The sequence below is a fragment of the Stenella coeruleoalba genome (genome assembly GCF_951394435.1).
Source record: "Stenella coeruleoalba genome assembly, chromosome: 8".
In the NCBI taxonomy this organism is placed as follows: Eukaryota; Metazoa; Chordata; class Mammalia; order Artiodactyla; family Delphinidae; genus Stenella; species Stenella coeruleoalba.
In genome coordinates this window covers 22,771,392-22,786,027 of record NC_137154.1, presented here as the reverse complement: position 1 = coordinate 22,786,027, position 14,636 = coordinate 22,771,392, and the positions used below count along the sequence as shown (strand labels likewise).

Sequence of the window (14,636 nt, the reverse complement as noted above, 5' to 3'; positions counted from 1 at the left end):
CCTTTTAAAAAGCTCACTCTGAGGGTCTGTAAGGCAGACAGGGTTGGAGGGGGCACCAGGAGAGATTTCCTAAAGTTCTCAAACTAACAGTTTTCCAAAGTGTACAATTTTATGCATTTTTCTTCCAGCATATGGCTTTCCTATTGACTTTTTAAATGGTATCTTTAATGGTTAATTTTTATAAGATCCAACTTATTAAATTTTCTTTTATGGCTACTGCTTTCTGTGTCTTTTCTAAGAAATTTTTGCCTTTCTCAAATTAGGGATGATATTCTATTTTTTTTTCCTAGAAGCTATATAGTTTTAGCTTTTAAATTTAGGTCTATGATCTGCAGTGAATTAATTTTGGGCTATGTTGTAAGGTAGTATCAGGATTCATTTTTTCCCCATATAAATACCCAGTTATTTTGGCACCTTAAAAATGAAGATTTTTTTCTTTCCCCATTGAATTGCCTTAGCTTGGATATGAAAACTTCATTGGCCATATATGTTTGGATCTATTTCTCTATTCCCTATCTGTTCCACTGATCTATTTTTCTATTCTTACACCATGTTGTATTTTTTTTTAATATTTATTTATTTATTTGGCTACACTGGGTCTTAGTTGCAGCATGTGGGATCTTCATTGCGGCATGCGGGATATTTTGTTGTGGCGCGCCGGCTCTTTGTTGCGGTGCATGGGCTTCTCTAGTTACAGTCCGTGAGCTCCAGAGAGTGCCGGCTCAGTAGTCACGGTGCGTGGTCTTAGTTGCCCTGTGGCATGTGGGATCTTAGATGCCCGACCAGAGATGGAATCCATGTCCCCTGAATTGTAAGACAAATTCTTAACCACTGGATGACCAGGGAAGTTCCACACCACATTGTCTTGATTACTGTAGCTTTATAAAAGATTTGAAATCAGGTGATATGTCATTCAACTATGTACTTTTTCAAGATTATTTGACTCTTCTAGGAGCTTTGCATTTCCACGTAAATTTTAGAATCAGCTTGTCAATTTATACTCTCCCCGCCCAAAGGACTACTGGGATGGTTATTGTGATATTTCCATAGATTAACTGACATCTTAACAATGTTGAATCTTCCCATTCTTGAACATGAAATATCTGTTTATTCAGATCTTTAATATTTCTCAACAGGATTTTGTAGCTTTCTACATAGAGGTTTTAAATATCTGTCATTGTCTTTGTCCCTAAGTATTTCAATTTTTTGATGCTAAGGTAAGTGATATTGAGTTTTTCATTTTATTTTCCAACGGTTTGTTGTTCTTTTACATGAATGCAATTGATTTTTGTATATTGGCCTAGTATCTTGCAATCTTTCTAATGTTACATAGCTGAGATAAACTCTACTTGGTAATAATGTATTACATCCTTTTAAAATACTACGTTAATTTAGTTAAGAAATTTTGCATATAGGCACAGGAAGGATATCAGTCTGTAACTCCTTCCTTGCAATGTCCTTAACCCTAACCCTTTCTGGAGTTATGCAGGACTCATAAAATGAGTTAAAAAGTGTTCTCTCCTCCACTATTTTCTGAAAAAGTTTGTATAATGTTGGTATTATTTCTTCCTTAAATGTTTGGTAGAATTCATAAATGAGGTCATGTGGACCTGGAGTTTCCTGTGGCAAAGACTTTTAATTACAAATTTAATTTCTTTAGCAGAGAGTTATTCATATCCTATACTTTTTATTTTGTGATTTTTATGTGCCTTTTAAAGAATTTGTCAATTAAAAATTTTCTAATTTATTGACATGAGGTTATTAGATAGTCTTTTATCTGTCTTTTAATGACTATAGAGTCTACGGTGGTGTCTTACATTTCCTTCCTGATATTGGTAATTTGTGTTTTCTTTTTTTCTTGATTAGTCTAGCTAGAGGTCTGTTTTATTACTCTTTCCAAAGAAAACTTTTGGCTTTGTTGATTTTCTCTATTGTTTGTCTACTTTTTAGTTCACTGATTATTATTACTGAAAACTATTATTCACTACTTTTTATTACACTCTTTATCATTTCTTTTTATTTATAATAGGTATAATTTATTCTTCCTAGTTGCTTAAGATGGAGGCTTAGGTAATTGATTTAGGCCTTCTTCTTTCCTCATATAAGCATTTAAGACCATAAATTTTACTGTAAATACTTCTTTAGCTGAATCTCACAAATTTGGATATGTTGTGGTTTTATCAGCAGGTCAAAATATTTTCTTTTCTTGTGATATCTTCTTTGATTCATGGATTATTTAGATGTGTATGGCTTAATTTCAAAATATTTAAATTGGCCAGAGATCTTTTTGTTCTTGATTTTTATTTTAATTCTCTTATTGTCAAAGTGTACCCTCTTGATGATTGTAATCCTTTGAAATGTATTGAGATGTGTTTCATGGCCCAGCTTATGGTCTATTTTGGTGAATGTTCCAAGTACATTTGAAAATAATACATATTCTGCAACTGTTGATTAGTATTTGATCAAATGCCAGTTATGTTTATATTGTTGATAGTCCTCTATATCTTTTCTGATGTTTTATATGTTTATATAACATCCAACAATTCTTAAGAGAGGAGGGTAAACTTCTTCAACTCTTATTGTGGATTTGTCTATTTCTCCGTTCAGTTCTATCAGTTTTGCACTCATGCATTTTGAAGCTTTGTTATTGGATATATATACATTCAGGAATTGTACATCTTCTTAATGAATTGACTTTCTTGTCATTATGTAATGTCCTGCTTTATAGCTTACAATTGTTCTTGACTTTGTCTGATAATATGGCCACTCCTGCGTTTTCACAATTAATCATTACATGGTTGTCTTTTTCTATTCTTTTCCTTTTAGCTTGTACGCGTCTTCATATTTACAGTGTGTCTCTCATAAACATTGTGTAATTGGATCTCATTAAAATCCAATCTGGCAGTATTGTTCATTTTATTAGACTGTTTAGTCTATTTAGATATAAAGTAATCAGTGATTTAGCTGGGTCTAATTCTACCATCTTGCTATTTATTTTCTCTTTGCCCTATTCATTCTCTCTTTCTTATTTCCCTCTTTTCCTTCCTTTTTTTGGATCTATTAAATGTGTTCTAGTATTCCATTCTATCTTCTCTATTGGCTTTTTAGCTATGCTTCTTTGTTTTAATTTTTAGCAGTTGCTCCAGGGATTAAAATAAACATATCAGTCTACCTGTGATAATGAATTAACTTTATACCACTTCACATATAATGTAGCGACCTCACACAGTATACTTTTATTTGCCCCTTCTTATCTCTTGTGCTACTGTTGCTAATACACCCTGCTTCTAAATAGATTATATACCTCACAGTACTTTGCTAATGTTTTTGGTTTAAGCAGTCAAATGTCTTTTTAACAAATTTCTAAAATGAGAAGAATGTCTTTTATATTTTTACCCAACAGATTTCCTATTTCTTGTTCTCTTCTTCATATAGATCTGATAACTTATGGAATCATTTTCTTTTCGCCTGGAGAACTTACTTTAATATTTCTTAGGGTACATGTATGCTAGTAAATAATCCAACTTTTGCTTATCTGAAAATGTCTTTATTTACTTTTTTTTTTAAGGCTGTTTTTGCCAGATACAGAATTCTAGGTTGACTGGGAACTTTTTGTTTTCGTTTATTTTTTTATTTAGAACTTCAACGATGTTGCCCCATATCTTCTGACTGGTTTTATGTCTGATGAGAAATCAGCAGTATTTCTTATCATCGTTCCTTTGTATGTAACCTTTTTTCCTCTGGCTGCTTTTAAAATGTTCTCTATATTTGGCTTTCAGCCATTTGTTTATGAAATGACTAGGTGTGGTTTCCTTTGTGCTTATCTTGAGTAAGTTCCATCGAGGTTTTTTTTATTTGAATGGTGAAATTTTGTCACCTAATTTGGGGAAATATTGCTCGTTATTTCTTCCATTTTTTTTTCCTTGCCTCATTTTTTCCTTTCTTCTCCTATGAAGACTCCACTTACACTCATATTATACTACTTGATATTTTTCCACAGATCACCAAGTCTTTGTTCATTTTGTAAGATCCTTTTATTCTCTCTGTTTCAGTTTAGATAGTATTTGTTGATCTGTTTTCAAGTTCACTAATCTTTTCTTCTGCATTGTCCATTCTAATGAAGTTTTTCATTTCATAAATTATGTTTTTCAGTTCTATAGTTTCCACTTGTTTCTTTTTAAAGTCTCTCTTTCTCAGTTGAGATTTCTATATTGAGATGTCCATCTTTTCCTTTAAATTCTTGAACTTATTTGTAATGGCTGTTTTATAATCATTGGCTGCTACTGACTACATCTGTGTCATCTCTGGGGCTGTTCCTATTGACTTTATTCTCCTGGTTATGGGTCACACTTTTTTTTTTTAATTTATTTATTTATTCATATAGTTTTGACTGTGTTGAGTCTTCATTGCTGCGCTCGGGCTTTCTCTAGTTGCAACAAGCAGGGGCTACTCTTCGCTGCGGTGCGTGGGCTTCTCATTGCAGTGGCTTCTCTTGCACAGGCTCTAGGCATGCGGGCTTCAGTACTTGTGGCTCTCAGGCTCTAGAGTACAGGCTCAGGAGTTGTGGAGCACAGGCTTAGCTGCTCCGCAGCCTGTGGGATCTTCCCAGACCAGGGCTTGAACCTGTGTCCCCTGCACTGGCAGGTGGATTCTTAACCACTGTGCCACCAGGGAAGTTCCGGGTCACATTTTCTTGCTACTTTGCATGTCCAGTAATTTTTCTGAATGCTGGACATTATGAATGCTACAATGTTGAGTTTGCTTTATGCTGTTTTCTTTTAAAGAATGTTGAGTGTTGAGTGTTGAGTATTGCTTTGGCAAGCATTTAATTCAACTTTGATCCTGTTGAGCCTTGTTTTTTGGCTTTGTTAAGGTGGGTCAAGAATAGTCCACATGCTAGGTCTGGAGTAGTCCTATTCCTTGGATCGGACGTTCTGGGGTCTCAGCTAAATGCCCAGAGTGTTCAGTAACATATCTACACTGAGACTGGCCAGAAGCCCAACGTCCCCCATCACTGTGTAACCTCAAGAATTTCCATCAGTTCATTGTCTCTCCGTAGCCATTCTCTGCCCAACCATGCAGGGTCTTGCCTTGCACATGTACAGCTTTGTATTTGGCCAAAGCCTAAAGGGCGCATGAATGCAGATTTCTGGGGCAAGTTATCTGTTCAGTTCTTTCTTCTTTAATACCCTATCCCATCCATTCCAGTCACCGCAGCAGCCTGAACCCTGTTGTCACCACCCAGTGAGACCACTGCTGTCTTTTAATATCTACTTTCTCATGCCGCCATTTGGAGCATGTCCCATGGCAGAAAGCTAGACTGAACGTGGGACTCACTTCATGGGTTTCCTTTGCTTAAGGTTTACTGGCTGTGTTTTTTGGAAATCTTTACAAACACTGAGTAATGTTCTTGGCACATATTAGGTGCTTAGTAAGATGGTTTTTAAGGAGGAGGGTGTGATTATTTTGGCTCACCTAAGTCCTACTTCTGGAAATACGCACAAGGCTTATCAAGTGTTCTATCCAGAGAATCAATCTCCATCTCCTCCTCCCACTCCCAGTTCCCCCTCAGGGTAATCAACTTTCTCTTCAGAAGCTGGCAGGCAGTTTTTTGCACATTTGGGTTACTCAGTTTGAGAGGTTTGAGCATTTGGAGAATGATTAGAATTACATTCATCCACAGTTAAGAGGCACACTGTTCTCTGGGGGATTTGATACGCTTTTTCCAAATTAGCTAAATGCTCTCTGGAAGAATTATTGGTGGGAAGGGGAGGCTGTGAATAACCTAGCATAAGTCATCATTCGGAATGTAGCCTTGAAGCCTCCCATGTAGCTTCTCACGTTACCAAGAAAAGAGCTTCTGAGGTTGTTCAAAGAGGGATGCTGAAGAGAGGAAGAAGGCAACTCCAGTGGGACCTCCTGGGAGGGGAAGACCAGCTGGAGGAGGCGCTTGGGCAAAAGAAATCCCCAACAAATGCCTCCTGGCTCTTTTTATTCACCACAAACACCCAACTCCACCTCATCTTCCTGGGGCCCATTTTCTGGACCCCAGGCCATTTTCTTTTGTTTCCATATTGACTGGGAAGATCCGGTCTCCAAAGAGAGGATTATTTCAAGACTGCTTTGGCGATTACATTTGGATTTTTCACATTTCACCATTCTCTATCATTCTGCACACCCCACCCTCACCCCATATACACACTACATAATCAATGCCATCCTCCTTTCTACAAAAGATGCATCATTTGGCTTTGTGGCTTAATGACCCCATTCTTGCCTTAGAGACAATGAATGGACAATTTGAGTTTGGAATTCCTATAGTTTGACCAATGGAACTAACCCTCTAAGATTTCCTGTTCACCAACAACACCACTCTCCCCAGGCCTGCATTTTAGTTCAAAAGCACAAGACAAACAAGCGATTGAAATGACTAAACGTGTGAGAGTTTTAATTTTCCTCTGGGGGGAAAAAACAAGTTATGATTTTCCTCCAAGCAAACAACCTATTTTCCATATGTTTCCAAGAAAAAACTGCTTTTCAGTTATTCTGCACGTTCCATGGATGCTTCCGGTGGGGAGAGCCTAGGAGATCCAACCTCAGCACGTTTTCTCTTGTTGCAGGGAAAATATGTTTTCCAACTCATAGTCTCTGTGTTCTAGTAATTGGGCTTGGGGTGCCCACTTCAATTCCACTTCTGAAAGGGAGCCAGAGAATGAGGAGGAGCAGGGTTTGGTTTCTACAAGCTGTGAGGGCCACTGGGTGGGGGCGCAGTGAGGCCTGGCCTCATGGGCCTGAGGAGGCTGCTGTTCCATACCCCTGGCCCTGGCCCCAGGGTAGATGAGGGGGTATTGTGCCTTCTGCAGAAAGATGGTCTAGAATAACTTCTACCGTGTAACCTCTGGAGTCTGGCTCCTGAGACATCTGTAGCCCCTACTCTCAAAGCATGGAGCAAGGATCTAGGGTGGCCCTTCTAATCCTTGCTAGACTATTAAAAACACCTGACCTTGTCGTTCTTCTATTTCAGTACCTTCAATAGTTCCCCCATTGCTTTTAGGATAAAGTCCATACTCCCCAGATTTTCTCACAAGGGAAGTTCTCAATAACCTGGTCCTACTGTATTTTTACGTCATCTCTCATTACTCCCTCTGCAATCCTCTCTCCACTCCACTCCCCAGGCCCTGCCGCTTTCTCCTCTCCAGCACTCAGAAGTGTTTGCAGTCCCTTGAATGAACTGGACTTTCTTTCCGCTTGGGATGTTGTTCCTGAGGATGGGAACAATTCACACATGCTCCACCTTGAGGACTCCTGGTCATACTTCAAATCTCAGTGTAGGATTGCTTCCTCCAGGGAGCCTTTCTTCCAGGCTGGGGTGGGTGTCCCTGCTACTTGCTGCCATACTGCACCGTGCTTACCACATCCCAGCTATTCATTGACAAGTACTCCTGAGCATGTCTATGTAGCAGCCACTGAGCTAGGCTCTGGGGATACAGTGGAAAGAAAACAGTAATAAACAAGTAAAAGAAGCAAATAAGTGGGGAAATACCATTTGTACTAAGTACTGGGAAAGAAGAGGATATAGAAATGGAAAATAAGGAGTGAGGTAAAGATTACCTATACTATTTTATGCTAACGTCCTCTTTACCTCTCTGCCTTTTCATTAGACAGCAGTTCCTCTAAAGTGGAGATTTATATTAATCACCTCTTTATTTCTACTGCACAGCACAGGACATGGCATATAGAAGGCACTCGGTAAGAGTTTGGGGTTTGAATCATAGCCATTTTCTGCACCATTTCTAGGCTTATTTTCAACTCTGCTAGAAAGTGGAAATGTCAAATCTTTTTCCAGGAGGGGTAAACTGGGTAATTAAAGGGACAAAGAACAAAGACACTGGCTCATTTGGGAATCAACCTCCAAATCTGCCATGCACCTATCATTATTCACAGAATAGGAGAATGTTTTAATATATGTCCTTGGAGAGAGTGGCCAAGATGGTGGAGTAGAACGACCCTGAGCTCACTGCCTCTCACGAGGACAACAAATTCACAACTATCTACAGAGCAACCATTGATGAAAAAGACTAAAATACGTCCTCAAATTCTTTGACAACACTCCCTCAAAAGATGTAGCCGAATTCTTCTCCCCTTGAAAGTGTGCTGGTCTTGGTGACTGACTTTTTGTTTTTAATTAATTAATTTATTTATTTTTGGCTGCACTGGGTCTTCGTTGCTGCACGCGGGCTTTCTCTAGTTGTGGTGAGTGGGGGCTACTCTTCCTTGAGGTGCATTGGGCCTCTCACTGTCGTGGCCTCTCTTGTTGCAGAGCACAGGCTCTAGGCACATGGGCTTCAGTAGTTGCGGCACACAGGCTCAGTAGTTGCGGCTCATGGGCTCTAGAGCGCAGGTTCAGTAGTTGTGGTGCACGGGCTTAGTTGCTCTGCAGCATGTGAGATCTTCCCGGACCAGGGCTCGAACCTGTGTCCCCTGCATTGGCAGGTGGGTTCTTAACCACTGCACCACCAGGGAAGCCCTCAGTTGGCTTTAAAATGGAAGATTATTCTGGATTAGCTGGGTGGGCCCAATGTAATCACATGATCCCTTCAAAGTAGAAGAGGAAGGCAGAAGGGAAAGTCAGAGATATTCAAAAAGCAAAAGTGATTTAACATGCTGTTTTTCACTTGAAGATGGAGGGGCTATGTAAGAATGAATATGAGTGGCAGCTGACAGCCAGCCAACAACAAAGACCTCAGTCCTACAACCTCAAAGACTGGATTCTGCCGACACCTTGAATGAATTTGAAAGTAGAATCTTCCCCAGAGCCTTCAGATAAGAGCCCTGATGGCTGATTTCAACTTTGAAATCATCTTGATTTCAACTTTGGAGTATACTGAACAGAACCCAGAAGTGCCCACCTGGATTCTTCACCTACGGAAATGTGACAGAGTAAGTAGTATTGTTTTAAGCTGCTGAGTGTTTATTACACACCACTAGAAAACTAGCAATATCTAAGTGCTTTTATTTTTTTAATGTTTTAGTCTGGATTTTTTGTTTTATTTTGGTTTTTGATAGTCTAAGGCTTGAATTCATTGATAGATGGTTTCACACATCCAAGCTCCCTGCCTCTCTTTGAAGACCCTGTCACATTCCACGTCTTGCAGGAAGCTTTCCCCAATGGAGTCATCTTTCATCAGCAGCAGTAATGATCTTTTCCCCAAAAATTCTTATTTTGTGGTATTTGCACTAATGTGTAAATGGACCAAATACTTCAATTAAAATTTAAGTGAAAGTTAAAGATGGGGTAGAGGTGATAAAGGATTGAATGTATGTATGTATTGGCAGCCAAACAGAGAGATAAGTTCATTAATTCATTCATTCAAGAAATGATTGAGCACCTATTATGTTCCAGGTAGTCTTCTAGGAGTTAAAGGTATACTGGTGAATAAGACAAGGTCCCTCTCTGATGAACTCTGCATTCTAGCAAAAGGAGGCAGACAATACATAAGTCAACAACTAATAAAGAAAATATTTCAGACAGTAATAAGTCCTATGGGGAGAAAACCTCCAGTAATATGTGGCTTCCAAAGGAAGCCACATTAGGGAGGGTAGCTGCTGAGGACCTCTCTAAGAATGTATTGTTGAGCTGAGACCTGAATGGTGAGAAGTCTGGAATGCGTCCAAACAGGGAAACAGCAATTGCAAAAGCCCTGAGGTTGTAAGGAGCCTGACATGTTGACTGAACAGGGGAGAAACGCACAGTTTGACAAAGATGCATGAACAAGGGGAATGCATAGCTGAGGTCAGACGGGTAGACAGAGGCCAGATCAGCCAGAGCCTTGTAGACCACCGTCAGGAGTTTGGGGTTGATTATCTACACTGGGCAGCCACTGGATGTGGAATATTATTGCAACTGCTTTCAGACCAGTCTCCCTGTGTCAGTCCCTTCCTTCCCAGTCCCTCCTCTATTTTGCTACACCTGAGTGACCCTGGCCATATCACTCTTTAAAAACTACCAGTGAATCCCACAGCCCACAGGGTGAAGTCCAGACTGGACTGGGCAGACCCTCATGATAAGTCCCCATCTTCACTCCCAGGCTTGTCTCTGGGCCTCCCTCATCTCAACCCCATTGTCAGACCACATTAAATTATGCTGCTTCCTCTGAATACCCTCTCCTTGCCTCTCCTCCATGTATCAACATCAAGGGTTAAACAGGAAAAATACTTCCTTGCAGGAAGTTTACCCTAGGGACTATGAATAAAGGTTAGAGTTGATCTAGGGGAAGCAACAAGTACAGTGAATCACCCAGGGACCAGCAACAGCAGGGAGCTGTCACCTGGAAAGGTCTAAAGAAGCAGGAGGAAGGAGTCATACCAGCAGAGCCTGGTGGGAGTAGGAGCTGGGAACAGGAGCTGGTGGGTTGGGGGCGGGGGGGGGGGCAGTGTGTAGCTGCTGTCAAAATCATAGTAGGCTTGGAGGGAGCAAATAAGTATTCCAACTGCTCTAACCTTTCACTCACCTGCAGAGCCTCTCATTGGCTACAAAACAGAAAGCCAGAGGGCAAGCCTGCTTGGCGATGTAGTCATAGAGGTCAGCTCATGGTTCACAGAGAAAAAACAGAATGAGCCAGATGGGAGAGGGCAAAGTCAGTACCCAGACTCGCTGTTCTTACTACATGCAATGTCTTCCTCCTGGCTTTTTGCCTAGAAAACTAGTAGTTTATCTTCAAAACTATATTCCAAAACCTACCTGAGTGGAAGGAAATATATGGAGTTAAAGTATTCCACTAAAGTCCTTGCATTGTCCAGGAAGTAGCAAAAGCATTAATTTGTATTAAACTGTTTTAAGTCAAGAATGTATGGTATAATTTCTAGGGAAACCACTTAAAAAAGATAAAAGAATGTAATATCTAAAAAGATAATAGAGGGTGGAAATGAAATGATTGAACAGGCTTGAGTAATTGGAAAGAAGTGGAACAAAGAGGAGAAAATTATAAGATGTAGATTTAAACCAAATATATAATTTTTTCAGTATTTGCACTAATGTGTAAATGGACCAAATACTTCAATTAAAATTTAAAGATTGTTAGACTGAATTCTAAAAACTCAACTATGTGAAACACACCTTAAATATAAGGACACAGGAATGTTAACTGTAAAAAGATGGAACAAAATATAGCATACAACATTAAGAAAAACAAAGATAGTGTAGCTGTACATAACAAAGTAAATATTACAAAAGAAATGATATTAGATGATGATAAAAGAGTCAATACACCAGGATTGATTTAACTCTGTTTAGCATAACACTGCTAAATTTTTATGCATGTAATATATAGCCTCAAAGTATATGAAACAAGTTAACAGAACTGAAAGGAGAAATAGATAAGTCTATTTCTCAGTAGATGATAACGTAGACAAAAAATCAGTAAATAGAACAACACAATTAATAATCTTAACCTACATTGAACACCATAGTCAACAACTGCAGCATATAAATTTTATTCAAGTGAACATGGAATATTTACCAAAATTAACAGTATACATGACCAAAGCAAATCCCTATGAATTTAAACGAATTTAAATCACACAAAGCATGTTCTTGGCCTACAATGCAATTGAATGAGAAGTAACAAAAAGATAACTACACAATTGGGAAAAAATTATGGAAAGCCTAAATGAATGGAGGGATATACCATCTTCATGGATTGGAAAGCACAATATTGTAAAGATGACAGTGCTCCCAAATTGATCTATAAATTCAGTGCAAGCCAAAGCAAAACCCCTGCTGTTTTGTGTGAGAGTATGTGTGTTTGGTGGGTATTGACAAGTTGATTTTAAAGTATATGGGAATGCAAAGTGCTAAGCATAGCCAAAACAATATTGAGGAAGAACAGACCTATAGGACGAACAGTATCAGGTATCAAGACCTATAATGTTATATAGAGTGTAGAATTATTGTAAAACATATACAAATAGACAAAAACAATAGAATTTAGAGTCCAGAAATTGATACACATGTATATGGTCACTTAATTTACGATAAACTAGAAAAACATATTTGTTTAAAATAAATTGTTCTAAAGCAATTAGAAATCTTTCAGGAAGAAAAAAATAAATCTTGATCCTTAGTTTACATTACACATAAGAAACAATTCTAGATGATTGCAATCTAAACTGAAACATAAAACAAAAATTTCTACAAGTAGGAGAACCTCTTTGTGCCTTGGAGTAGTTAATATTTCTTTAGAAGGACATAAAAAGTGCTAAACATTAAGGATAATGGGCTATGTTAAAATGAAGAACTTTTATTTTTCTGAAAACATGATTGAAAGAGTGCCAAGGAAGTCCACAGAGTGGGATAAGTTATGTATAATACATAATTCAAAAAGAGGACTTGTATTCAGAAGATATAAAGAACCCCTACAAATCAACAAGAAAGTAAGCAAACATACAAGTCAGTCAGTCAGTGGAAAAATAGCAAAGACTCAAATAGACACTTCACAAAAGAGATTAGCCAAATGGACAATAAACCTATGAAAAAGTGCTCAAGTTTATTAGACATCAGAGAAATGCTAACCAAAACTCCAGTGTGTATCACATCTACCAAAATGAGTAAAACTAAAAAGCTAGATGATACTAAGCATTGGCTAGGATATGGAGCAACTATAATCCTGTATATTGCTTACAGGACTGCAAACTGAAGGTATCTATGAAAGTTGAACATACGCAACCCTATAACTCAGCAAATTTTACTGCTAAGGTATCCAACAGAAATGCATTCATATGCTCCTCAAAAGACATGTGAAGAAGGTACTGTCATACTAGCCCACATGCAGTGTCATACTGGAAACCACTCGAATGCCTGTCAGTGTCAACACTGTAAATAAATGTTGTATATTCACATAATGGAATACTAAGCAGCAATGACAACAAACAAATGATAATCACGTTCAATAACATGCATAAATCTCACAAACAGAATGTTGAGCCAAAGACAGAGAAAAGTACATCATTCTATTTATATAAAGTGTATAAAACAGACTTTATTGTGTTCAAAGTTAGATGGTGGTTACCATAATGAGTGGATAGTGGTTGGAAGTGGGCATGACAGAGCTTCTGAGGTGCTGGTTACCAAGGACGTTCAATTTGTGAAAATACACCAAGTTGTACACTCATGATTTGTATACTTTTCTCTATGTATGTTATATTGTAGTAAAAGGGTACCAAAACTCAATTCCTGGTGGATTGATAAATATGACTACTTTAACAACTTCTTGGATAACGTAATCCCACTGAAGGGGGAGAAGAAGAAAAGAACTAACTTAAGTTACTTTGGAAAACAGGATGATGATTATATTCTGTAAAGCTAAAGATAAAAAGAACTGTGTAGAAATACTGTACTCTAGTGTTCCTCGTAAAGGGTATGGGTTAGGAATTCTGAAACTAATTTATGCGTGTATGACATTTGAACAAATAAGTAAATACATTGTAGGTCATGACAGCTGGGTTTTTCACTATCAGAGAAAGAAGATAAAAATTAGAGAAATGGGAAGAGTCAAATGAGCCCTGTGGTGTTGGATAGAACCTATAGTATCAGCATGAATTCATGGCTTTTAATATACACACACACATATACACAGATGTGTGTGTGTGTGATGTATACCTACCTACATATACTTCTTATTCCCTTCTGTTGAAAGGGCCTAGAAGCAATGACACCCCAGTAGCAATGAGCACACCTAGTGCCAAGATCTTGGTTCTAAATACCAACCTATAATTCAAGGAACCAGGGATCCTTGGAAAAATGATTGAGTCTAGGGTTTGGACAGGGAAAGTACAAGGTGAGCATGGACCATCATGTGGAACCAGAAAGGAAGGAACTGCAAAGGGAAAAAAAAAAAAAAGGTGGGTGACGTTGAAAAGGCACAAGAGCCAGGACTTCCCTGGTGGCTCAGTGATTAAGAATCTGCCTGCCAATGCAGGCAACACGGGTTCAATCCCTGGTCCAGGAAGATCCCACATACCGCAGAGCAACTAAGCCTGTGTGCCACAACTACTGAGCCTGTGCTCTAGAACCCGTAAGCCACAACTAATGAGCCCACGTGCCACAACTACTGAAGCCCAAGCACATAGAGCTTGTGCTCTGCAACAAGAGAAGCCACTGCAGTGAGAAGCCTGCGCACTGCAGTGAAGAGTAGCCCCCACTCGCTGCAACTAGAGAAAGCCTGCACACAGCAACACAACGCAGATAAAAATTAATTAATTAATTTAAAAAAAAAAAGGTACAAGAGCACAAAATCTGGGGCAATTTGAGGAATAAAATAAATATGAAAAAAAGGAATATAACCCAAAGAATAAAATAAGTACCTATGACTCCATATTAATACAATAGAATAAATAAACGGGAGCAAAAGGACAGCCCTTCCCCACAGCAGAACTTCCAGTTTATAAATTTGGAAGGAATTATAGAAGTAGAAAATTACTACCAGGCAAACAACATAGTAATAATTATTGCAGGCAAGAATCATCAAGGGATGCTAAAATTAGTGGGTGAAAGTCTAATGAGAAACAGGGTGTTTGCATAGTCTCAAAGTGTCTCCCCAGGGGATACTTATTATTGACAAAGGGAAAAACAGTAACTT

At 38.6% G+C, this 14,636-nt stretch overlaps 1 long non-coding RNA gene across 1 annotated transcript in view; it reads left to right on the top strand.

Moving 5' to 3' along the window:
- LOC307190110 overlaps positions 1 to 14,636 on the top strand; it is a 43,949-nt gene that overhangs the window by 6,204 nt on the left and 23,109 nt on the right. Inside the window, exon 4 of the long non-coding RNA XR_013829416.1 lies at positions 8,682 to 8,940. This is a non-coding gene — a long non-coding RNA (uncharacterized lncRNA). The remainder of the gene's footprint in view (positions 1 to 8,681; positions 8,941 to 14,636) is intronic.